Source organism: Otolemur garnettii, unplaced genomic scaffold (assembly GCF_000181295.1).
Source record: "Otolemur garnettii isolate 467f Iridium unplaced genomic scaffold, OtoGar3 scaffold00067, whole genome shotgun sequence".
Taxonomy (NCBI): domain Eukaryota; kingdom Metazoa; phylum Chordata; class Mammalia; order Primates; family Galagidae; genus Otolemur; species Otolemur garnettii.
In genome coordinates, this window is record NW_003852462.1 from 3,983,337 (window position 1) to 3,984,105 (window position 769).

Below are 769 nucleotides of genomic sequence, written 5' to 3' on the forward strand. Positions count from 1 at the left end.
CAGGGGGACAGCTTGAGACTCTGTCTCAAAAAAAAAAAAAAAAAAGAAAAGAATTCTTTAAGAGCTCAAAAAAGGGCAGTGCCCATAGCTCATTCAGTAGGGTGCAGGCCACATGCACCAGGGCTGGTGGGTTCGAACCCAGCCCTGCCTGCTAAAAACAAAAAAATACCCAGGGCAACAAAGTAAGACTCTGTCTCAAAAAAAAAAAAAAAAAAAAGAGCTCAAAAAAGGACGTGGTGGATCCTCTCCACCACCACCACCACCTCTCTGACCCTGACTTAGGCCACACAGATTGGCTCACTCAGTTCCCACAAGCCTACCCTGCACAATCTGCATCCTTGCAGAGAGACTCTGCTACTAGCTCCTGGGAGGAAGGGGCAGGACAGTGAAGTTTCTCCTAGAATCTCCTCCTCCAGGCCTGTGGACCACCATTGGAAGTCTGAAGGGTAGGGGGGCAAACTCCCTTTTCAATGTCCGTTACCGCCAATTACCTTGTTCCCCACTCTCCCATTGCTGTAAAAGACTTTAAACAAGTAACCCACGTTCCCTCAACCAAAGAATCTGGGGTTTTACCGGCCACTTGGAAGAAGGAATTGTCAAGAGTCAGGGGAACTTATATAAGACAGCTGGGTGTGTGAACGTTGGGTGCAGGCTTTTGGGAGCTGGTGCCTCCAAGACACAGTGAGGAAACACTCTATCCCTACTCTCAGCCTTGAGAAGTGTATTGCCCTTGGGTGGGGAAGAAGCCTGGGGTGAGCCCAGTAGAGGA